Raw genomic sequence first — 26,323 nt, 5'->3', positions numbered from 1 at the left:
TTTGTCACCATCACCTCTACATGAGCTAAGAATAAATTTGGAGATTTTTTTTAAAAGTTATTTTTCTTCTTTTGAGTCTACATCTGCTTCCTTTCTCATTTATATTTCACAGTTCAGTGTTGTAAGTGACATCATTTTCCAAATTCATTAAAAATGACAGGGATGTCTGCAGTTGTGATACTGATAAGATCTTTTGCAAGGAGAAGCAACATTTGCAGAAAGTTTTGTTGACCTCAGACAATTTGCCATTCTTGAAGAAATCCAGAGCTGCTACATATTTGATTTTCTGCTTTCTGACCCAATAGAAATAATCATTGACTTGTTTTAGACTTGGTTGTGTTTGCTAGCTGATTGATGAAGTCCACATTTAGTAGACTTGCTGAGTTTCTCTGTTTTTTCTTTGAATAATCCTGCTGAAAGTGAAATTAGACCCTCTACAACAGATACTGTCTCAGTGGATGAGTGGGTACATTTAATCCATGGTAGGGAAGTCACCTTCAGTCCAGTTCAGTTCAGTTCAGTCACTCAGTCGTGTCCGACTCTTTGTGACACCGTGAACTGTAGCATGCCAGGCCTCCCTGTCCATCACCAGCTCCCGGAGTTTACCCAAACTCATGTCCATTGAGTTGGTGATGCCATCCAACCATCTCATCCTCTGTCATCCCCTTCTCCTCCTGTCCTCAATCTTTCCAAGCATTAGGGTCTTTTCAAATGAGTCAGCTCTTCACATCAGGTGTCCAAAGTATTGGAGTTTCAGCTTCAACATCAGTCCTTCCAATGAACACTCAAGACTGATCTCCTTTAGGATGGACTGATTGGATCTCCTTGCAGTCCAAGGGACTCTCAAGAGTCTTCTCCAACATCACAGTACAAAAGCATCAGTCTTCAATACTCAGCTTGCTTTATAGTCCAACCCTCACATCCATGACTACTGGAAAAGCCATAGCTTTGACTGGATGGACCTTTGTTGACAAAGTAATGTCTCCACTTGGGTATATGCAATTTTTTCTTCTTATATTTTCTTACATCTGCATTTGCAGAATATTGTTTTACACTTTTTAAATAAAGAAAAAAGAACAAGTGCAAAGATAAATCAATGAGTTCACTGAGTTGAAAGTCTTTATAATGTGTAATTTGCAATTGCTTTGTCACTTTTTTGATATTTATTAGTTTCCATCTTTCCAACACACTAATGACCATATAAACAAAAGTTTGTTCAATGTGTTTTTGTTTAATGAGAATCAAAATTTCAAAAACCCATGCTCATGGTCAGAATTTTCCCAAAAGATAATTTGTATGAATAATGAGAAAAGCTTGTGCTTTCTTTCCTCCATATGGTAATTCAGTTTATTGTCAAAGACAGCATTCAGTCTAATGTTGTTCACGTTTAGCAAATATTTAAAAATCACCTAACTGCTCAAGGCACAATACCCTTAACTCTTAAGATATGATCCTTGTAGTTTTATAGTAGTTCCTTAACTGATTTCCTTTCACTTTGTCTCTCGATGCTCCTAATCAATCCTCTACATTGACAATTCCTGTATGAAGCCATTTCTGTTTTCTCATGAAAATTATTTCAGCCTCTCTTCATTCATTTATGGCATAACACTTTTTCTTGTTTAATGGCATATGATGCCTGCTATTGTTAGACAATGTATCTGTTACAGACAATGCAGACAATTACTCATGTATGGCAGATACAGACGCAATCTGTTACCCCTATATTCCACACATTTTTAAGATAAGCTATTGAGTATAACAAGCACACAAACAACTGCATAAATCACATATGCAGTTGCATAAATTACATTTCTCAATAAATTTTCACATAGTGAACATGTTCATATAACACCTTTCCAGAGCAATAAAAAAAAAACCTTCCCAATTCCCAAGTGGGGCCTTTGCTCCCTCCCAGTCACAAGTTCCCTCACTGAAGGTAACACTAGCCCACTTCTCTTCACCATAGATGAGCTTTGGTTTTGTGGCTGGATTCTTTCACTCAGTACCATGTGTGTGAGTACTGGCACTGTTAGCAGTTTATTCATTAGCACTGTTGTTTAACATCACATTTCGTGGATATACTACAATTTATCTATTCATTTTGTTGTTCCTGAAAATTTGCTTTTGCTACTTGTTTGGTTTACTAGCTTGAGCTGTTAGAAAGAGTGCTGCTAACTATATTCTAACATATGGCTTGCAGTAACCATTTATATAAGTACATTTTTGTTCATTCATTTATCCCTACCTTGGGATGTTAAATTGCCAACAGGAAATCAAGAGTTGTGTTGTTGTTGTTTTTTTAAGAAAAATGGGTTTCTGAAAATATTTGAGTTTTGAAGGCAAGTAGAGGGAACTTCTTAAGCTGGTCCACTTTCCAGTTACAAACATTGGGACTTTTATGTCTGTTTCAAGTTCTGTATCCCAGAAGATTAATAGAGAGTATTAATAATTAATAGATAGTATTAATTTTTAAAATTCAGTTCTCACTTTAAAACAAATAAGCAAACAAAATATCCTATAACATCAAAGAAAAATAAAAATCACAAAATTTAAAGGTAATATGAATTCTTAAAGAGGGTCTTTCATATGAATTCCTAGAAAGTTTTATAAAAACAACTCATATCAATGGCTAGTAAACTGAAGCTGGATCTTAACAATGATTCAAGAAAGATGGAAATAATTTCTGTATAAAAATAAAACAGCATTGAGAACATTTAACATAGTGTCATAGAATTAGCCTGAAATAGAAAACAGATTGGAGCAATTTTATTCCACTAGGAAATGGAGAATAAAAATATACTGTGTAAGTAAGAGAAGTCCACAGAGAAAAACACAGAACAAAGAAGGATTAGTAAATAAGCAAAGATGTAACAAATAAAATTTAAAAACCTAGAGCTAGAAGAAATGAATTTTCAATATTGGGAACTAAGAGAAATTTTAAAAAGACCTTGTATGTTCAAAGCAAAATGTACAAATATAAGCTACTACTGAAAGATGTTAACAATTTTAACTTTAATTTTCAATGCTAAACACAATGAAATAACATAACAAACAAATATGGATTTCACAATTTATTTAAATATCCTCTCCTGAATAAAACACTGGGAGATGTAATCTACACTTTTAAATGTGGAATTCCACACTTTGAGCTCAACAATAATGTCTGTTTTCTTTTATATATTTTTTTAGCATTTTGTTCACTTAAAACAAATTCTTGTTTTATTTAAATTGATCATCCTTCAGTCTTATATATAAAAACACACTGTATAGGGTATTCCTAAATATGTCTCCAGAAATTCAAAGACTCATGGAATCACTGATGAACATGAAGAGTTAAATGATTGATTTTTCAAAGTTATAGGTACTGTTTTGTACCAATAATGGAATATCCACTAAGTGTTGCTATTGTTTTTGAGAAGAAACAATTAGGCTTAATTATACCACATCATTAAGATAGGAGAAAGACTAATAAGAATAAATTAGAATACAGAACATCAAAATTAAAAGAGAACTAGTACTAAAATCTTAACTGGCATAACTGCTGGATCAGAGTAGGATACAAAAGAAAAACAAGTGACAATTAATGGACATTAACTCCAAGATAAAATACAGATATGTTGGAAGAGTCAGAAGGTAAGGGAGAAGCAAGCAGCTATAAAAATGTTCAACTCTTCTTTTTTTGAAGGCAAAATGGAAAAAGAATATCCTAATATTTCAAAACTTGTAATATATTACAAAACAAGTAATTAGGTAATTAAGAAGAAAAGTAAAGTAAGAGCATAAAATAGGATTATAGAAGATAACATCTAAATAACAATTAGAATAACAAATTTGATTGGTTTAAAACCTCTATAAAAATCTGAAGGATCTTAAATTGAGTTGATAACATATACTGAAAATATAAAATGGATTTTTCTGAACTCTACATATAAACACCCTTGGGGACTGCTCCAAGCTCCACATTGAGGTCCCTAGGTCAGTGCCTTCTCTGAGGTCTGCCTTCATCATAAGCTGGGGCCCCAAGCACCAGTCTAGGCTAGGCAGACTCTCATTTGCTTCCTGTTGTCCTTTCTTTCCATAATCAAATTGATCTCCATCATGGACATGACAGCATAAGTAGGATTTGTTAGGAACCATTAAAGGGAGGTCACTATTTCTGGAAATGGACCATTCAAGGAAGGTATAGATCACTTGCCAGACATCCTGATATGTGAAGTTAAGTGGGCCTTAACAAGTATCACTATGAACAAAGCTAGTAGAGGTGATGGAATTCCAGTTGAGCTATTTCAAATCCTAAAAGATGAGGCTGTGAAAGTGCTGCACTCAATATGTCAGCAAATTTGGAAAACTCAGCAGTGGCCACAGGACTGGAAAAGGTCAGTTTTCATTCCAATCCCAAAGAAAAGAAATGCCAAACTAGTTCGCAATTCAAACTACTGCACAATTGCACTCATCTCACATGCCAGCAAACTAATGCTCAAAATTCTCCAAGCCAGGCTTCAACAGTATGTGAACTGTGAAATTCTAAATGTTCAAGCTGGATTTAGAAAAGGTAGAGGAACCAGAGATCAAATTGCCAACATCCGTTGGATAATCGAAAGAGCAGGAGAGTTCCAGAAAAGCATCTACTTCTGCTTTATTGACTATGCCAAAGCCTTTGATTGTGTGAATCACAACAAACTGTGGAAAATCATTCAAGAGATGGGAACACCAGACCATCTTACCTGCCTCCTGAGAAATCTGTATGCAGGTCAAGAAGCAACAGTTAGAACTGAGGACATGGAACAAGAGACTGATTCCAAATAGGAAATGGAGTACGTCAAGGCTGTATATTGTCACACTGCTTATTTAACTTATATGCAGAGTACATCATGCAAAATGCTGGGTTGCATGAAGCACAAGCTGGAATCAAGATTGCCAGGAGAAATATCAATAACCTCAGGTATGCAGATAACACCACCCTTATGGCAGAAAGCGAAGAAGAACTAAAGAACCACTTGATGAAAGTGAAAGAGGAGAGTGAAAAAGTTGGCTTAAAACTCAACATTCAAAAACTAAGATCATGGCACCCAGTCTCATCACTTCATGACAAATAAATGGGGAAACAATGGAAACAGTGACAGACTTCATTTTGCGGGGCTCCAAAATCACTGTAGATGGTGACTGCAGCCATGAAATTAAAAGATGCTTGCTCCTTGGAAGCAAAGCTATGACCAACCTAGACAGCATATTAAAAAGCTGAGATATTACTTCGCCTATAGAGGTCCATGTAGCCATGTATAGATGTAAGAGTTGGACTATAAAGAAAGCTGAGTGCTGAATAATTGATGCTTTAGAACTGTGGTGTTGGAGAAGACTCTTGAAAGTCCCTTGGACAGCAAGGAGTTCCAACCTGTCAATCCTAAAGGAAATCAGCCCTGATTATTCTTTGGAAGGACTGAAGCTGAAGCTGAAATTCCAATGCTTTGTCCACCTGATGCAAAAAACTGACTTATTGGAAAACACCCTGATGCTGGGAAAGATTGAAGGTGGAGGGAGAATGGGATGACAGAGGATGAGATGGTTGGATGACAGAGGATGAGATGGTTGGATGGCATCACTGACTCAATGGGCACGAGTTTGAACAAGCTCTGGGAGTTGGTGATGGGCAGGGAAGTCTGGTGTGCTGTAGTCCATGGGGTCACAAAGAGTCAGAGATGACTGAGGGACTGAACTGAATTGATTCAAGGAAGGATTTTTGCTGGACCAGGAAAGACAAGATGAAAGCGTTAGCATTGATAACTTACAGATCAACAATACAGAATTTCCGCAAGTAATTGAAACCATTAGCCTGCTTCAGAACTTTTTGGTTTTTATCACTAGGCAAGAGCAAAGTTAATGAAGACAGTTTGCATGATATCCTTAAATATCAGATGAAGAAATTTACTGATGGGTACAGATTCTGGCAGAACATGCAGCAGAAACACTCAGAGAGGAGTTTTTCCACAAGCTGCTCCCCAGCTTTCTCCCCAAGACCAATCTTCTTTTCAGTCTCTTCAGTTTCATCCCCACAGCCATCAATGCCTCTTATGCTTTAAAACAGTTTCTTTACAGACTAAATGAAAAATATAATCAAAGGAAATCCTTTGCTATTCCCAATCTAGGCAGTGTTAGCCAGCATGAGTACAAAGTGCCTTGAGTGACAAATATTAAGTCATGCCAGTTGCTAAAGAACATGGCACTGACTGTGACTTTTTCAACAATGATGGAGTAATGAAAGACATCAGGGTTATCTTAGGTTTATATCACCCTTCACACAGGCAGTGTGTGCAGATGTGGAAAAGAGTGAGTGAGTTGTTGAATTTTATCAGGCAGAAGTGAACAAATTAAGAAAACAAATCACTCAGATGAAATACAAACAAAAGAACAAGAAAGAAGATTGCAGCAGGTGATGCTAAGGAGACAGATGGCATCTGAAAGTTTGGACACCGTGTTTGGTCCTCAGATGCCCAGAATTTGTAGCTGAAGGCAGATGTACGCTAGCAGATACAGAGGCTTGTGATCCTCCTCCCTCTTACTTTGATTTTCACCCATTCAGTCAAACCACGTCCAACCCTTCTCACAGGGAAAGTGTATTTATGCCTTGATCTCAAGCTGTGGGCCCTGCCAATTATGCTTTCACTAATGCCAGACTGAAGTATCCTGGAAGTGGAGCAGGATGAAACTTTGATTAACTCCCACTGGCTCCCCCACACATATAAGGGAATACTCAACATTCGAGGAATTTGCCAATACTGACATGTACCCATGGGGGCTCCAGGAACACTCAGACCTCCCAGATTCAACTAAAGAAGATGAACTCTTCACTCAGCACTGTTTGTTTTTAATTACTTATTCAGAGAATATTTTAAAACATATCCTGGAGGAGAATTGCTTTCTCGGAGCCCTGAACGCTCCCAAGGGGAGAGTCCTTATGCTTAGAACTTGTTGGAACTTCATGTATGTGGGTCCTCAGCTTTCATTCCAGTGTGCAAATGTCAAGGCGCAACCATGAATCAAACTGTCTAATTCTGATGTGGTTCAAGGGTATGTGGCTAACTTTAAACAAAGTAAATTATAAACATAGTTTTTGTTCTTTAAAATAAGTTTGGAATTAGAGAGGAAGCACAAGAAGTCTATAAATGTTCTATAATTATTAATGAAAAACTTACCTTGCACTATGGTACCTTGAAATTTACTTTTTTTTTTTTTCAAAAGAAAATGAGTTAAGCAGCAGATTTCAAAGAACTTTCTTTCCATAATAAGTCAAATTCATCTTTACCAGAAGAAAAGTTTTGATAATTCTAAGACTGATTGGGACAAATCAGATGTGCCTTCTCTTGTCTTTATTAGATGTGACTTTGTGACAAAAGAAAGGGCTTTGTTTCAACTTTTTTCCACTAGCCTAGTATTTATTGGCACTTAAAATGAATGCCTTGTAAATAAGGTTGACATGCTAATTACCAGTAAGTAATCATCCAAATAAGGATGTCATCAAATAAATTACTCTACTTTTGGAGGATTACAGTGATTGCTGTGTTGCATTAGCCACTTCATGGTCTCTGTTCTAGAGTCCTAAAGGGAGGACAGACAGCAGTAACTGATGACAGAAAGGAGTTATGTAGCAGACTCAGATTTTACAATGAATAGATTTCAAACACAGTGGATTTACTACACATTTAACTCATTTAGCTTTTCTGAGAAATCTTAGTGTTAATTTTAGTTGTGGAGGAAAGATATTTAATAAACTGTTTGAAAATCTTAATGAATAAAGACTCGTTTTAAATCCGGGAAAAAAATAAACCTATGGCATACAGGTAAAAAAAAGTACTCAGGATCTATATTTTTAACTTCTTAATCCCCCCTCCCCCCAATACAGAGATTGAATCAACATTTTTCATATTGGAGGGAAATAACATAACTTTTAATCTGGGTTATACCTCAACTTAAATTTAGGGAATATTAAACTAAACGCAACTTTCTACCTTGAGTTCATAAAATTAAGAGTGAAAAAAATAAGAAAAAAACTGAATGCTTCACTGAAAATCATAGAAAAGTAAGGATAAACATAAAAGGAAGCAAATTGTTAACAGATATTGTCAGGATATTAGTCAAAGTGAACAAATTTGCATGTAAATATTGATCATATTACCTGAAAAATTGCCTTTACATTACTTTGTAAAGTACAGCTGTGATAACATTGGACAATGTCAGTGTTCATTCTTATGTAGACTTCCAGAATACTTATGGATCTTGTAACTCAGGAGATTTTAGTGGCACAGTAGAAGAAGGGGATGACAGAGGATGAGATGGCTGGATGGCATCACTGACTCAATGGACGTGAGTCTGAGTGAACTCCGGGAGTTGGTGATGGACAGGGAGGCCTGGCGTGCTGCAGTTCATGGGGTCACAAAGAGTTGGACACAACTGAGTGACTGAACTGAACTGAACTGAACTGAGGTCAAATGTATGGCATGAGTTAAAGGTACTGATTTTCTTATAACGTTGAGTGTTTAAACTTACTAATATAGTAGATAATGTTTTCAGAGAAGACTGGTGATGCTCATAGTTGCTATGAATGAAGATTACCAGCATAAGGTTTATACTAGCAAGATTCTATACATTTTATATTATTATATTAATTTTACAAATATATTTTGAACATAAGAAATCCAACATGAAGTAGAGTCTTCCAAAAGCTGTGTTTTTCTTAGTTTGTGGCAATTGCAGAAATTCTAGGAATATTCATGAAAATGAATATAATAATATAGGAAACACACTAGTAAGAAATTAATTTTATGCATCAAGTTCGTAAGTTATTTTTTGAATGATCGTCATGCTCAGTTTCATCAAGTTCAGAGCATAATTTAGGTATTGGAAGCATCACTTCATATCATCATTTGGTGTTAACATCTACCCTGAGTATTTCGCAGGTAACAACTATATTTGACACTGTCATATATACATTTTTTTTGCCTAATTGCATATTGACCTGCCATTCCTCCAGTGCTTTGTTTTAATATGTTCAGATTATATACAAGTCATATCACTCTACCTAAGCCATACTGAACTATAGAATTCCAAAATATAAGCTACAAAATTTAATACAATATTTTAAAGTGATGATATGCTTTTAGCTGTCACCTAGGAGGTTGGTTTGACAGGCCATTTGTCATAGAAAGTTTGAAAGCATAGGTACTTTATTCCATTTATGTTTGATTATGTTCTTTACAGTCAAAATATCAAGTTAATTATTTTTGATATGTGTTTTGTTATGTATTTTTTATATCTGTTACTTAAATAATATTTTAACTCCATCTCTGCTAGTAAACATATATTTAGAGTCACTGTTAACTTCTTCCAATATGTTTAAAAACATTTCATGCACTATGTAATCTAGTGAATTAGATTTAACTTTGAATGCCTTTGTCTTCACATTTTTTCATTAAGGCTGATCAAGGTATATTTGGACAAGTAAACCGTATTTTAAGAGGGTAAATATAATCCTATAAATGTAGTAGGATGCAATGAATTTATAGAAAAAAAGTAGGAAAAAATGTTGCCTTTTGAGAATTAAACTAGTAAGATACACATATAAAGAATGTAGTCAGAGGCTTATTGCTGATATTAAGATGGAGAATACTTGAATATTTGCATGAATAAGGAAATAATTTGGATATGTGTTGGGAGGGGAGATATTAGAGTGAATAACTGGTAGCCAAGACCCCCTGGGAAAGGAGCCAGCTATATGTATTTTTAACAAACTTCTCATGCAATTCTTTAGTAAACTTAAATTTTATATGGAATTTGAGTCTGATATTTATATTTTGCTTATTTTTTAATTGTTTTCTTGAATCTTTAGAAAATGTCTTGGAAATATCTTAGGAAACTTGTCTTCACAGAATTAGCTAGCTAATGTCACAGAGCTTTTTCTTCTACCTGTGTGTTTATGTCTAGTATTAACAAAATTATATATATAGTAGCTTGTTTTCTTACATGCTTTGGCTCCTTCAGCTTTCCTGTGGATGCTTTCCTTTTCTTACTTCTCCTTAATGTGGATTTGTATTGTAGAAGGGAGCTCTCATGGTGAGGTTAAGAGTTCATAGGGTACAAGCTGCTTCAACCCCTCCAATGATCTCACCAGGTACCCCTGGAGTTTACTCACCTGCTATTGTGGAGGAAGCTGCACCATTTTTAGCTGTTGTTCTCAAATTGTCCTGCTGCATGTTCCAAAGAATATCTATTGGCCATTTGGTGTTCTCTCATTTTCAGGTCAAACACCCCTTTGCTTCTATCAGATGTCACGTCAGTAATATATGTTTCTGTGGCTGTTGTCAATTTGTGTTCCCCTGTGAATATATAGGGCTTCCCCCATAGCTCAGTTGGTAAAGAATCTGCCTGCAATGCAGGAGACCCCAGTTCAATTCCTGGGTCACGAAGATCCACTGAAGAAAGGATGGGCTACCCACTCCAGTATTCTTGGGCTTCCCTTGTGGCTCAGCTGGTAAAGAATATATTGGGGTTTCTAGGGAAAACTAGTAAAGTAGTTTTGTCTTATATGTTCTCTGTGTGGTTTTGATTTTGCATTTAGTTTGTCCTTTTGTGTGTGGGAATTCAAGATACAAAACTATGCGTGATATCCTAAATTTACCTTTGTAAAGAGTTCTGCAAGAGATTCTTGCATACCACTACTTCACATCGGAGTATTTTAGCCTAGTACCCACCATCAACTAACCTCAGCCTGTGTTTCTCTTGGTTTCAACATATAGGAGTGAAAGTTTGAGTAATTATTAGTAGTAATGGTTTGCTTGTCCTCAAGTCCAATCATGGTCTAATTAGCAATGGGTGGTGACAGGAGCTGATACACATTTTTGTGTAAGACTGAATGTTGAGATCAGTAGAGGAAAAGGAAATGGCTGTTTAACATTTATTATAACTTGCATTCACAGTTTTCTCTGAAATATTAAAACATGTGAATAAAAATATAAGGAATACTTTTTTTTCTCATGCTGTCATCTTTGCCTTAACTCATCCTGTGCTCTATCCCTTTGCTGACTGATGCAAGCTTTGTCTTCTCATGTCAATCCTGATCTCTCCTAGGAAATATCCTTGACATCTTCCTTCCCCTCAATCATGAGTGTTTTCTCATTCACCCATCACATTTCAATTTTTTTGTCTTTCTTCAAATAAGACACTAAATTCCTTAGTATAGGAATTGTACTTTCCCCCTCTGTATTTCTATTATCAATACAGTATTTTCCATGTAGAAGAAATGAAGAATAATGAATGAGTAATTTGGAAAAGACCCTGATTTTGGGAAAGATTGAGGGCAGGAGGAAAAAGGAGTGGGAGAGGTTGAGATGATTAGATAGCATCACTGACTCAATGGATATGAGTTTGAATAAACTCTGGAGATAGTGAAGGACAGGGAAGCCTGGCTTGCTAATGGGGTTGCAAAGAGTCAGACATGACTTAGTAACAGAACAGCAATAACTTATGAATGAATGAATATAAATCATAAATAAATTTACCACTTAATATTTATCATCAGTGACTTAATGGTAGGCTAAATAACATCCCCCCAAAGGTAGCTACTGCCTAATCTCTAGAATCTGCAAATATGTTACCTAGTATGGCAAAAGTGACTTTGGAGATATGATTAAGGATTCTGAGATGGGAAGATGATCCCGGGTGATCTGGGTGGGTCCTAAACATAACCACAATGGTCCTTTAAAAAGAAGATGATGGTAAGTAGGAGATGTGATGACAGAAGGCAAAAGTCGGAGTAACATGAGGAAGGAGCCACAACCCAAGGGAAAAGATTTATCTCTGAAGTCTTCAGGAGAAACATAGAAACAGCCCAGATGACTCACTGATTTTAGACTTTGGACCTTCAGGACTGTAAAAAAATAAGTTTCTATTGTTTTATGCCACAGTGGTTTGTGGTGATTCATTACAGAAGCAAGGAGAGACCAATACACTATTATATTTCTCCTGTTGTTTCTGATCAATAACATATATACTTCTAGTTTACTGAATTAACTGACAATTGTTTGGGCTTCCCTGATGGCTCAGGAGGTAAAGAATCCACCTGCAATGCAGGAAACACAGGTTAGATTCCTGGGTTGAGACGATCTGTGGAGGAGGGCATGGCAACCACTCCAGTATTTTCTCCTGGAGAATCCCATGGATTGAGTAGCCAGGTGGGCTACTCTCCAAAGGGTTGCAGAGTCAGACATGACTGCCTGACTAAGCACGCATGCACAACAATTGTTTCATATCATGTGAAGAATATATTCTCATTTTACCTATGAGTTTTGGTAAGGTTCATAAAGATAGATTCTAGTCCCATACATATGATAGTCACTACCAGATTTTTTTTTCCTTTGAAATGTTTTTGCCGCAAGCAAGCTTTTATCTTCTTCCTCACTGTTACTTTGTATTTTTAACCTCTGACCTTCAGAGACCCAGGCATCTCCCAGTATACATTAGACCACATAAGGGCACTTAATCATGTAAACAGTGAAATAAATCTCACTGCTAATCTTTTATCTAATGGCAGATTTCTTAGCTGTGAGTTCTTTGATGGTGATGAAAGGAAATACTTTTTATTATTCTGCAAGACACATTCCAACTTGAGAATCTCAATCTGCATTGGTTGTAATTGTAATTTAAAAAAAAACCTTGTCTTTTTTTTTTTTTTTTTCTGTTTTGATTGCAGATACAGTCTCATTACTTTGGAATACAATGCCACTCCAATTTCACCTTTCTCTTTGGCATACATAATATAAGAAAGAAAATGATGCATCTACTAATATTTTGTCCATGAAAAGGACACTAGTTTTTCCTTTTTGCTTTTGTTATGTTATAAGCTATGTTGGACATAATGGATTACAGTGAAGCCATCTTCACTGTGATTCATCATTCTTGAGGGGTGGGGGCAACATCCACTCTGCTCTTAGTGACTTGTTTCTAAATGACATGACCTTTTGTGACATGTAAAAGGAAGTTTGTTTCCAAGGCTTGAGAATTACATTTACCAAGAAGGCAGAAAATGTACTTGTTGTCAGTGAGTAAATTAAGATGACAAAAAAGAGATGTGGGATTGTTTAGGTTTCATCTCCTTTGTGGGGCTCCCCTGGTGGATCATCAGTAAAGAAACTGCCTGCCAGTGCAGGAGACGTGAGTTTGAGATCTTCCCTGGGTTGGGAAGATTCTCTAGAGGAGGGCATGGCAACGTGATCTAGTATTCTTGCCTGGAAAATCCTATGGACAGAGGAGCCTGGCGGGCTACAGCCCATGGGATCACAAAGAGTTGGATATGGCCGAGTAACTCAACACATACACATGCACACACACACACACACACACACACACACACACACATGCATCTTTTTTGGAGAAATGGGGAGTTGAATGATTTCTCACATGGTTACATATCCCCAACCCTTTTACCTGTGGAATTACTAAATATCAAAAGCACCTTTGTGGTTTAGAAGATTTCACATTTACAAGAGCAGCCAAATAGAACTGTTCGATTTAAGCCACTAATTCTAGATCCCTGACTTAACTCTGAAAAAAAAGGTTTAGATACAAATCTGGTTTATAAATTATCCAGTTTAAATAATTGATAATTGGCAAGGCAATTAAAACAGCTGGATTAGCTCTTATTTTAATATGTTAATCCTCCAAAATTTAAAATGTTTTGATCATTATACATGATAGACTCAGTCAGGCCCTAATGCCATCAATTGCTGTTATTTTAGCAAGCTTTAAAATTCTTTATATTATTCATTTTTCAATTCTATTAAAGAGTTTTCTTATTAGCTCCATTTTCCTTTTCACATTTTTTGCAAAGTTTAAAATATCAGCAGCTATAAGTTATATACTTAGGACCCCAAAGTGAGTCATTTGCAAGTGAGTCTTTTCACCATAGAGCTCCAAGTTCAGTTCAGTTCAGTGGCTCAGTCGTGTCTGACTCTTTGTGACCCCATGAAACACAGCACGCCAGGCCTCCCTGTCCATCACCAACACCCAGAGTCCACCCAAACCCATGTTCATCGAGTCGATAATGCCATCCAACCATCTCATCCTCTGTCATCCCCTTCTCTTCCTGCCCTCAATCTTTCCCAGCATCAAGGTCTTTTCAAATGAGTCAGCTCTTCATGTCAGGTGGCCAAAGTATTGGAGTTTCCACCTCAACATTGGTCCTTCCAATGAACACCCAGGACTGATCTCCTTTAGCATGGACTGATTGGATTTCCTTGCAGTCCAAGGAACTCTCAAGAGTCTTCTCCAACACCACTGTTCAAAAGTATCAGTTCTTCATTGCTCAGCTTTCTTTACAGCCCAACTCTCACATCCATACATGACTACTGGAAAAACCAAAGCCTTGACTAGATGGACCTTTGCTGGCAAAGTAACGTCTCTGCTTTTTAATATGCTATCTAAGTTGGTCGTAACTTTCCTTCCAAGGAGTAAGTGTCTTTTAATTTCATGGCTGCAATTGCCATCTGCAGTGATTTTGGAGCCCCCCAAAATAAAGTCTGACACTGTTTCCACTATTTCCCCATCTATCTGCAATGAAGTGATGGGACTGGATGCCATGATCTTAGTTTTCTGAATGTTGAGCTTTAAGCCAACATTTTCACTCTCTTCTTTCACTTTCATCAAGAGGCTCTTTAGCTCTAAAAAGATATCTAAAGTTTAGATTCTGGAAGATTAAGGTTCAGTGATTTTCTTCAAGACAATGAATTGATTCTTCCTATAACTGCACCCCATCTTTGGATAATTTCTCACTGCTTTGTTTTCTGTTAGATTATATTCCTGTTGTCAAAGCAATGCCAACAGTCTTGTGCCTCCAGCTCACTATTTCATAGAAGGACCAGGAAAGGGGGAAATTAAATAGCTGGGAAGAACTGACTACAATTTACTGAAAAGCTACCTATTCACTCACATATCTTTTGGTATCTGACCTCATTTTTGTAACCCCTTGGGTTTCAACAAAATTTCTTATTAATAGAAACACTGAGATGATTATTGTTAATCATTATTATTTTAAAAGAAGAAGTCTGTTCCCCTTAAGATTTCTAGTATACTCCTCTGAATAGATAAAGTATAATTATGCAGTATTTCTGATAAGAGAAATATTTGAGATAGAAACCATGGCCATCCTGATGAGGCTTCCTACAGTTCTACCAAGTTGACCCCTTTATCAGCCCTGTTAGATGTATTTGAGAAAGTACACATTCAGCTCATTATTTACTCTTTAGGATGTCTTATTATACCCCCAAATTAGACCCACCAGTAGCAGGTGAATTTAACAGATTTAACAAGTTTCTAAATCAGTTTGCATTTATACAAATTGAGTCAAAGCAACCCAAATCCTTTCAAGAAAAACTAAAAATAAAGGAAGCTTTACTTCCTCCACACTCCCAAAAAAAGGGCATGCAAGATTAGAGGAGAAACAAATCTTTTTACTTAAGCTCATTTATATTGGGGCACTGAAAGTGAGGGATTTTATCTCTGGATGGTTAATGATCAAATTATTTTTTTTCATGTGACTATTCTCTCAGCCTTTCTTAATATAGAAAGCTGGATGGTAGAGCTGTTAAGGACTTTGGCTTTGGTACTAAACTCTGCCTGATCCAGGCTCCATCATTGCAATTTGGGCAAACTCCCTCATCTCTGATCCTTTCTGTTTAAAAAAAAAAAATGTACCTCATTTGTTTATTGTGAGGATCAAATGACATAGTCCTTATAAAACACCTGGTTCAATGGCAAAAAGCAAGCCCTCAGTATATTAGATATATTTATTATTCATGATATCACAATTCAAGGTCATACACTGGCATTCCAAATCTGTTATCAGAATGTACAGTTTGGTTCAGTCACTCAGTCATGTCCAACTCTTTATGACTCCATGGACTGCAGCACGCCAGGCTTCCCTGTCCATCACCAACTCCCAGAGTTTACTCAAACTCAGTCCATTGAGTCAGTGATGTCATCCAACCATCTCATCCTCTGTTATCCCTTTCTCCTCCTGCCCTCAATCTTTCCGAGCATCAGGGTCTTTTCCAATGAGTCAGTTCTTTGTATCAGGTGGCCAAAGTATTGGAATTTCAGCTTCAACATGAGTTCTTCCAATGAACACTCAGGACTGATTTCCTTTAGGATGGACTGGTTGGATCTCTTTGCAGTCCAAGGGACTCTCAAGAGTCTTTTTTAATGTCATGGCTCCAGTCACCATTTGCAGTGATTTTGGAGCCCAAGAAAATGAAGTCCATCACTGTTTACATTGTTTCCCCATCTATTTGCCATGAGGTGTTGGGCCTGGATGCCATGATCTTAGTTTCCTGAATATTCAGAACAAAAATCCTAATTAGCTAACTCCTGATTCTGTTCTGAGGAGATACAAATTCATGAAATAGGGAAGAGGGAAAAACCACTGAATTTTGGCATTATGAAGACAGGTTGAACTAAGGATTCCTTTGAATCATTAGTTCTTCCCACAATTTTAACATATGACTCAATTTACAAAACTCCAACTTAGAAGAAAACTTTTATGGAGTTAAACTGCTGTGTGGAAGCAGTACACCTCCTTTGAGAATATGTTGATATTACTTTTTTCTCTTGTTTTGACGATGATTGTTGTACCAAGCTGTAGGCAAATCTCCATGAAGAATTCAAGTGGTTTATTGTCATATTTCTGACTCCCATTTTGTCTGTCTTTAAAACAGAATTAACTTTTTGTTCATTCTTCCTTTAAAATGAGAAGGCTGATGGTTTGGAAGAAAATTAACAGAGCAGATTTTCTGAATCAAATGCTATATTTCTTTCAGTGTGAACACTCAGATGTGTGTAGGTAACCAGCTGGGTTGCACAATGTCTCTTAATTTTCCCTGCATCATTCCTTGTGTTTTTAATATAAACATTAATAAAAAGTTCTCACTGATTAAGTCATATTTTCTTAAAAATAAGTATCATATTTTGATGGTTTTTCCCTTTGGAAAAATGTTAATAATATCTGGGTAAGAGGGTCTGAAGATTACATAGTTCCAAGAAATGCATTTAATGTAGTTTATAAAATAAAAGAACAAAGAAAGAAATATAAAATTCTTTTGGAGCTAAATTTTTGAAGAAACTTGAATTGCTTTGTGAATTACTCTGATTAACATAATTTCATAAAGTAAAAGATTTGTGCTTTTTCACCATCTGCTTGCAGCAGGACTTGAAACTGATGTTTTTGACTCTTATTTAAGAATCTTTCCATGGTCTAGTGAAATATACCAAGTCATACATATATACACATTCTGAAAAATTCTCAGAGCTCATGAATTTAATGTTTTACACCTAAATTTCACTTCCTTCTACATTTTCTATGTTCTTGATATTACTACCATTTTGACTATTATTTACTTTTTCCTTATTTAATCCTCACAGTAAAATTTGTGCTAGACATTATTCTCATTTAGAAGATGAGATCAATAAAATTCCAACTGGTAGATAATTTGCCTATGCCAAAGAATGCTCAAACTACCACACAATCATACTCATCTCTCATGCTAGTAAAGTAATGCTCAAAATTCTCCAAGCCAGGCTTCAGCAATACGTGAACCGTGAACTTCCTGATGTTCAAGCTGGTTTTATTTTTTATTTACTTTTTAAAATGTACATTTATTTATTTTAATTGGAGGTTAATTACTTTACAATATTGTATTGGTTTTGCCATACATCAATATGCATCCACCACAGGTATACACATATTCCCCATCCTGAACCCCTCTCCCTCCTCCCTCCCTGTACCATCCCTCTGGGTCGTCTCAGTGCACCAGCCCCAAGCATCCAGTATCATGCATTGAACCAGGACTGGCGATTCGTTTCATATATGATATTATGCATGTTTCAATGTCATTCTCCCAAATCATCCCACCCTCGCCCTCTCCCACAGAGTCCAAAATACTGTTCTATACATCTGTGTCTCTTTTGCTGCCTTGCATACAGGGTTATTATTACCATCTTTCTAAATTTCATAAATATGCGTTAATATACTGTACTGGTGTTTTTCTTTCTGGCTTACTTCACTCTGTATAATTGGCTCCAGTTTCACCCACCTCATTAGAACGGATTCAAATGTATTCTTTTTAATGGCTGAGTAATACTTCATTCTGTATATGTACCACAGCTTTCTTATCCATTCATCTGCTGATGGACATCTAGGTTGCTTCCATGTCCTGGCTATTATAAACAGTGCTGCGATGAACATTGGGGTACACGTGTCTCTTTCAATGTTGGTTTCCTCGGTGTGTATGCCCAGTAGTGGGATTGCTGGGTCATCAGGCAGTTCTATTTGCAATTTTTTAAGGAATCTCCACACTGTTCTCCATAGTGGCTGTATTAGCTTGCATTCCCACCAACAGTGTAAGAGGGTTCCCTTTTCTCCGCACCCTCTCCAGCATTTATTGCTTGTAGACTTTTGGATCACAGCCATTCTGACTGGTGTGAAATGGTACCTCACTGTGGTTTTGATTTGCATTTCTCTGATAATGAGTGATGTTGAGCATCTTTTCATGTGTTTGTTAGCCATCTGTATGTCTTCTTTGGAGAAATGTCTATTTAGTTCTTTGGCCCATTTTTTGATTGGGTCATTTATTTTTCTGGAATTGAGCTGCAGGAGTTGCTTGTATATTTTTGAGATTAGTTGTTTGTCAGTTGCTTCATTTGCTATTATTTTCTCCCATTCTGAAGGCTGTCTTTTCACCTTGCTTATAGTTTCCTTTGTTGTGCAGAAGCTTTTAAGTTTAATTTGGTCCAAGCTGGTTTTAGAAAAGGCAGAGGAACCAGAGATCAAATTGCCAACATCTGCTGGATCATGGAAAAAGCAAGAGAGTTCCAGAAAAACATCTATTTCTGCTTTATTGACTATGCCAAAGCCTTTGACTGTGTGGATCACAATCAACTGTGGAAAATTCTGAAAGAGATGGGCATACCAGACTACCTGACCTGCCTCCCGAGAAACCTGTATGCAGATCAGGAAGCAACAGTTAGAACTCGACATGGAACAACAGACTGGTTCCAAATAGGGAAAGGGAGTATGTCAAGGCTGTATACTGTCACCCTGCTTATTTAACTTCTGTGCAGAGTACATCGTGAGAAACACTGGGCTGGAAGAAGCACAAGCTGGAATCAAGATTGCCAGGGGAAATATCAATAAGCTCAGATATGCAAATGACACCACCCTTATGGCAGAAAGTGAAGAGGAACTAAAAAGCTTCTTGATGAAAGTGAAAGAGGAGAGTGAAAAAGATGAGCTTAAAGTTGTTGAGCTTAAAGCTCAACATTCAGAAAAAGAAGATCATGTCATCTGGCCCCATCACTTCATGGGAAATAGATGGGGAAACAGTGGAAACAGTGTCAGACTTTATTTTGGGGGGCTCCAAAATCACTGCAGATGGTGACTGCAGCTATGAAATTAAAAGATGCTTATTCCTTGGGAGGAAAGTTATGACCAACCTAGATAGCATGTTGAAAAGCAGAGACATTACTTTGCCAACAAAGGTCTGTCTAGTCAAGGCTATGGTTTTTCCAGTGGTCATGTATGGATGTGATAGTTGGACTGTGAAGAAAGCTGAGCACTGAAAAATTGATGCTTTTGAACTGTGGTGTTGGAGAAGACTCTTGAGTGTCCCTTGGACTGCAAGGAGATCCAACCAGTCCATTCTGAAGGAGATCAGCCCTGGGTGTTCTGTGGAAGGAATGATGCTACAGCTGAAACTCCGGTTCTTTGGCCACCTCATGCGAAGAGTTGACTCATTGGAAAAGACTCTGATGCTGGGAGGGATTGGGGGCAGGAGGAGAAGGGGACGACAGAGGATGAGACGGCTGGTTGGCATCACTGACTCGATGGACGTGAGTCTGAGTGAACTTCGGGAGATGGTGATGAACAGGGAGGCCCGGCATATTGCGATTTATGGGGTCGCAAAGAGTCAGACTCGACTGAGGGACTGAAATGAACTGAACTGATATAGCTACTAACTGATGGAGCCAGGCTTCAAACCTTCTAATTATAGTGCAACTTGGTTGCACTGAGTGATACTTAGTTTTGCGACATTTAGTTCATATTGATATCTATGGTTCTGTATGTTGAGAAAACTATTAGTCATGGAAGAGAAAGACAAGACATATAGAACTTCTATCCTCTTGATCTAAAGTATGATGTAGATGAGGTAAGAGAGATCTCAGAGAGTTTTCATGGAGACATTCAAAACATTTTCATATTGGAGATGGCAACTGGGATGAGTCTTGACAAATGAGTGTTTACCAGTAACTTAATAGTTTCAGAAAAATTGTCCAAGGCATGAAAAAGTAATGTCCATCATGCTTTCAATGAGTACCACTATGATTTTTAAAAATGTGTGAAGTTCATAAGTTCAGTTCAGTTCAGTCACTCAGTCGTGTCCGACTCTTTGTGACCCCATGAATCGCGGCACGCCAGGCCTCCCTGTCCATCACCAACTCCCAGAGTTCACTCAGACTCATGCCCATCGAGTCAGTGATGCCATCCAGCCCTCTCATCCTCTCTTGTCCCCTTCTCCCCCTGCCCCCAATGCCTCCCAGCATCAGAGTCTTGTACATATTAAATGCTCAATTAATGTTTAGTTATTATTTTCACTTTGAAGTAACATGTGGTTGTAGCCACCAAAAAACAAATAGATGTTTGAAACGCTCAGTTTTCTGTTTCATACAGCCTAACCATCTTAACAGTGATTCTGAAAATAATTTAAAAACAATAACAAGAAACAGTAAGATACATATATGAATACAGTTTTGAAGGATTCTAAGCATTTACATAAAAATTCATTGCCAAAATACAACTACTTTCTGGCATAGTCATCTTGAGTTACTACACATTTTTTATTTTTTTATTACCAAACTGATTGGAATTAATTTTGTTTGCTCTTTTTTCAGTTCTCAGGCATCAACATAATTGATACTGTGTTTCTGCTTCAGTTGATTAGTTTTTCTGTTTATATGCAATTTGGGGTTTGAAGGGAAGCAATGATAAGCAGATTGAATGTCAGTAAGTTTATCAACATACAACTTTCCTGTCTAAATTGAATGTGGAATGTAAAAAATCATTAAAACTCACCTTTGAAACCTACAAATAAACAGTTCAGAAAAAATGTCTAATGAGACAGCAGCAGAATTCTCTAAATACAACTTTAACCACTACAGTCTTTGTTAAAATAAACAAGCCAACTGACACATTTTTCTTTGAAACTATTCAAGTAAAGATAGGTATACTACACCTGCAAAATCCTGATCACAAGAAGTATGTGGAATTCTTGTTTCCTAGTGAGGTGTTTTGTTTTGTTATCTCTCACTCTTTTAATTCTTTGTTGTATAACCTTCCCCAATCTTTTCTTCTATTTTTAACACTCATCCCCAAAACTCTTGAAGCACATAGCATGCCCATATATTCATCTTCTACGTGGTTATTTTTGATGAATTCAAAAATCCACATTGCTGACTATTCAAAAATTTTTCCACTCATTTACTTATCTCCTAAACTCTAATGAAATTTTTAAGCGTTTCATATCTGCAACCCACTATCTTTCAGCTCGTTGTCAAACGACAAATCAAAACAAAGAAAACCCAAACCCAGACCTACCACTTTCAAGATTTGAACCCTGAGTTTTCTTTCTAAGGAATTCAACATGGTGATTATATTAATACTTGCCTTTATATTCCTTATTTCCCTTTATTTTTAAAATATTGTACAGTCATAGGTGTTGAGTGATGCTATAAAAAACTGATTTAAATATGTTAAAAGACTTCACTATGGGAAAAGGGAATAATGGAAATCTCTGTATCATCCACTCAACTTTGCTATGAACCCTATGAAAACTTCCCTAAAAAAACAAGGATCACTTTATATGGTCTAATGTTATACAAGCTCTTTAAAAATGGCTCAGCAATCCCTGTGTACACACACCTATAGCCTCTTAACAGTCTGTTACAGTTTTTTTTTTTTTTCAAATTATCTCAAGACCCTAAGCTATTTCATTAATTCATAGAAAACATTGTGTATTGTGTCACTGAAAGTTTTAAGACCAGCTGGCAATGTTTCTTCAAACCTCACTTTTCTCCATCTTTCTATGCTTCTTTCTTCCTCCTCTTTCCCTTCTTGTTATTCTTTAGTTGCTAAGTTGTGTTTGATTCTTTGAAACCCCAAGGACTGTAGCCTACCAGGTTCCTATGTCCATGGGATTTCCCTGGCAAGAATATTGGAGTGAGTTGCCATTTCCTCCTTCAGGGAATCTTCGTGACCCAGGGATCAAACCTGCATCTCCTGCATTAGCAGATGGATTCTTTATCGCTGAGCCACTAGGAAAGTCCATTCTTTTCCTTAGTGATCTCAGTAATTCGTGCAGTTTTAGTCTCCCTCATAACAAAATGATCAACATGTTTATATCTCAAACTGTCTTGTCCTCTAGGACGTCTGAGATCTAAAGTAAACTCAGTTGGATAGATCAACTCAAACTTTACATTTTATATATATATATATATATATATATATTTGATATGGGCCACTTCTAAAGTCTTTATCAAATTTGTAAGCAATATTGCCTCTGTTTGTTTTATTTTTTTATTGCAAGGCATGTGGAATCTTAAAGTTCCCCAACCAGGGATCAAACCTGCACCCCTGCATAGGAAGGTGAAGAGTTACCCACTAGACTGCCAGGAAAGTCCCAAACTTTTCAGTTTTTAAGTGCCTCTATCACCATCCTCCCCAACCCTGCTCCTCCTCCTGCCTTGTTTACCTCACCTAATGAAAGGACACAATATGCTCCAAGGCAAGGATCTTCCAGGTCATTTTTGCCTTTTCAGTGTGTCCTAAGTGCTATGTATAGCATCTCACCAAGATGCTGTGAGTTTTATGTGAGGAAAACAATGTGGCTTTCTTTAAAAAGCTTTGAAAATTTTTTTTTCCTCAGTCGAGTCATAATATAGATATTCTAGAATAGGATCTAGAAAGTAATCTTAAAATAACCTTTATTTCCAGGTTTTATTAAGGTGCTAAAATATTTCAAGGAAACAACAGCAAAACATTATGTCAATCTTGGTGATGGCTCAGCAATGAAAGGCAGAAGAATGAGACATAACAGTTTTCAGTGCCCTCCATTGAAAATAGCACCCAACTCTGAACCTGGATAATCGCCAGTCTATGTCTGACGCAGGATACAGCATGCTTGGGGCTAGTGCATGGGGATGACCCAGAGAGATGTTATGGGGAGGGAGGTGGGAGGGGGGTTCATGTTTGGGAACGCATGTAAGAATTAAAGATTTTAAAATTAAAAAAATAAAAAACTAAAAAAAAAAAAAAAAGACTTACGTCTCTAGTGAGAACGAGTGAATTATGCTCTCAGGGCTCAATTACACCAGTAATCAATTTCATTTTAATAACGTTATTTGTTCTGATGCCATTTTCAGCCAGCCAACTTCTGATTGTATTTTGGGTTCTTATGTGGTTTCACCTGCGGATTCAGTTAAGACAATTTTTCAGTCTAAAATAATACTTGCATTTTTCACTATAAACTAAAACATTGGCCTTCTGGCTTTATATTATAAGCTTGGTGAATGTTGATACTTTTCAGCAAAATTGGTCATTTTGTTTTTATTGGAATAATATATCTACATAAAATTATTGTATGGCTCCATGAGTTTAGACACTGACAATAACCAGTAACCAGAATTCTGATGAAGAAAAAGAAGTGGTTAGCACCCTAAACCCCACCTAGCCCAAGTAAGGCTATGAACTGCTTACCTGGGTCATTGAAATAGACCTCAAGTAATTTTCATTTCTCTTCATTGCTGCTTTCTAAACTATAATCAAGGAATTTCTCTGCTTAAAGAAACTGTGCTTCCCAATTGCCCAATTTCTAAGGCTCTAGGAAGCCCTTAGAGTAATAAAAGTAAATACTTATCCAGTTCCAAATCCCACTACATCTCTGTCCAAAATAGAAATTGTCTAGGCCTAGAAGTTCATCAGAAAAGCAAAGCAATGGGGATTGGATCAGGATAGACAAACAGGAACTGCCACAAGACCAGTAATGCACTTTGGAATAATCAGAGATGCTTATGTGTGTGTGTGTGTGTGAATATGTATGTATGTATATATATACACACACACACACACACACACACACACACACATATCTGGCCCAATTTATATTTTTGAGTGCTTTCTTCCACATCTGACAGCCCATATGCCAGAAAATTATGTCGAGCTCTACTTTCAAAATAGATCCAGAATACAAACACCCCCCAAAGTCTCCACAGTTATCACCTCAGCTACTATCATATCTCACATGGATATTGCAGTAGTCTCCACTCTTCTGTCTTTTAACACCATAGTCAGAGTGATCCTTAAAATTGTGTGAGTCAAATTTCACCTCATTTCTGTTCTAAAAATCTTCCAGTAGCTTTCCATCTCATAGTAAAATCCAAGGCCCTTAAAATAGCTCTCAAGTTGCTAATCAGCAATGTCCAGCACAGTCACCTCCACATGTGGCTACTGAACACTCCAGATGTGGAGTCTAAACTGAGATGTGCTATAAGTAAAAAATATATGCCAGATTCCAAAGACCTACCTGCTACAAAAAAATATAAAATATGTCAATATTTGTAATTGATTGAAGTTAAAATGACAACAGTTTTCATATATTGGATTAAGTAACATTTTATTAAAATATTAATTTCACATATTCCATTTTTCACTGTACTAAGTAGCTACTGAAAAATTTTTAATTACTTTTTTTTTTAACATTTTATTTTATTTATTTATTTTTTTAAATTTTAAAATCTTTAATTCTTACATGCATTCCCAAACATGAACCCCCCTCCCACCTCCCTCCCCATAACATCCTTCTGGGTCATCCCCATGCACCAGCCCCAAGCATGCTGCATCCTGCGTCAGACATAGACTGGCGATTCAATTCACATGATAGTATACATGTTAGAATGGCATTCTCCCAAATCATCCCACCCTCTCCCTCTCCCTCTGAGTCCAAAAGTCCGTTATACACATCTGTGTCTCTTTCCCTGTCTTGCATACAGGGTCGTCATTGCCATCTTCCTAAATTCCATATATATGTGTTAGTATACTGTATTGGTATTTTTCTTTCTGGCTTACTTCACTCTGTATAATCGGCTCCAGTTTCATCCATCTCAACAGAACTGATTCAAATGAATTCTTTTTAACGGCTGAGTAATACTCCATTGTGTATATGTACCACAGCTTTCTTATCCATTCATCTGCTGATGGACATCTAGGTTGTTTCCATGTCCTGGCTATTGTAAACAGTGCTGCGATGAACATTGGGGTACATGTGTCTCTTTCAATTCTGGTTTCCTCGGTGTGTATGCCCAGAAGTGGGATTGCTGTGACTTATGATATCCATTAGACAGTGCTGCTCAAAACAATCTATGCTTCATTATCTTTCTGACTTGCTACTTCTTTACCTTTCTTACCAAACTGTCTTCCTTGCTTGTCTCCAAACTCATCTCACAAGCTCTTGATAGAAGGCCTTTGTGCTTTAGTTTTCCTTCAGTCTAAAAGGTTCTTTTACTAACATTTCATGATATCTTCTTCGTTTCCTCTATGTCTTTTCTTTATTACTATCTTTTCAGTGAAAACTTCTGTAACTACTTGATTTAAAACTGAAGTCCGAGGAACTTTGTGTTTCTCTTCTCTGCCTTACTTTCCCCCCAACAGATTTTGTCTTTAACGAACACAGATTTGTCTGATAGAGCAAACCAAGTATTTGAGAATCTTTTAACTCTAGCAAAATTTAGTTTCTGTAGGCCAAAGCACACAAACCAAAGTTTGCAGCAAACTTTACTCAAAGTTAAGACAAATAGAGTTTTGCCAAGAAAATGCACTGGTCATAGCAAACACCCTCTTCCAACAACACAAGAGACTACACATGGACATCACCAGATGGTCAACACCAAAATCAGACTGATTATATTCTTTACAGCCAAAGATGGAGAAGCTCTATACAGTCAACAAAAACGAGACCAGGAGCTGACTGTGGCTCAGATCATGAACTCCTTATTACCAGATTCAGACTCAAATTGAAGAAAATAGGGAAAACCACTAGACCATTCAGGTATGACCTAAATCAAATCCCTTATGATTATATAGTGTAAGTGAGAAATAGATTTAAGGGCATAGATCTGATAGATAGAGCACCTGATGAACTATGGAATGAAGTTCGTGACATTGTACAGGAGACAGGGA

At 36.8% G+C, this 26,323-nt stretch overlaps 1 pseudogene; it reads left to right on the top strand.

The window, feature by feature from the left end:
* Positions 1 to 6,701, top strand: part of LOC138435412 (BRISC complex subunit Abraxas 2-like) — a 50,575-nt pseudogene extending 43,874 nt beyond the window's left edge.
* Positions 6,702 to 26,323: the final 19,622 nt, after the last annotated feature.

The sequence above is a fragment of the Ovis canadensis genome, chromosome 1, assembly GCF_042477335.2.
Source record: "Ovis canadensis isolate MfBH-ARS-UI-01 breed Bighorn chromosome 1, ARS-UI_OviCan_v2, whole genome shotgun sequence".
Classification (NCBI taxonomy): Eukaryota; Metazoa; Chordata; class Mammalia; order Artiodactyla; family Bovidae; genus Ovis; species Ovis canadensis.
Note: the sequence above shows the minus strand (reverse complement) of the source record. Positions and strands in the feature narration are given on the sequence as shown.